Consider the following 408-nt stretch of genomic DNA (forward strand, 5'->3'; position numbering starts at 1 on the left):
TATGATGCTCCATTCAGAAAGCATGTCAGAGGGACACTTTCTGATTAATTGTTTGTATCTTTCCCAAGCTTCATAGAGGGATTCACCTTCCTTCTGTCTGAAGGTTTGGACTTCCACTCTAAGCTTACTCAATTTTTGAGGTGGAAAGAACTTTGCCATGAAGGCATTGACTAGCTTTTCCCAAGAGTTCAGGCTTTCTTTAGCTTGTGAGTCCAACTATATCCTAGCTCTGTCTCTTACAGCAAAAGGGAATAGCATAAGTTTGTAGACCTTAGGGTCAACCCCATTAGTCTTGACAGTGTCACATATTTGCAAGAATTCAGCTAAAAACTGATGAGGATCTTCCAATGGAAGTCCATGGAACTTGCAATTCTGTTGCATTAGAGAAACTAATTGAGGCTTAAGCTT

At 40.2% G+C, this 408-nt stretch overlaps 1 non-coding gene across 1 annotated transcript; it reads left to right on the forward strand.

The window, feature by feature from the left end:
- The first annotated feature begins 18 nt into the window (after positions 1-18).
- LOC127745367 (small nucleolar RNA R71) lies at positions 19-126 on the forward strand. The gene has a single exon (XR_008006564.1). It is a non-coding gene; the product is annotated as a small nucleolar RNA R71 (small nucleolar RNA).
- Positions 127-408: the final 282 nt, after the last annotated feature.

This window comes from Arachis duranensis, chromosome 2, assembly GCF_000817695.3.
Source record: "Arachis duranensis cultivar V14167 chromosome 2, aradu.V14167.gnm2.J7QH, whole genome shotgun sequence".
In the NCBI taxonomy this organism is placed as follows: domain Eukaryota; kingdom Viridiplantae; phylum Streptophyta; class Magnoliopsida; order Fabales; family Fabaceae; genus Arachis; species Arachis duranensis.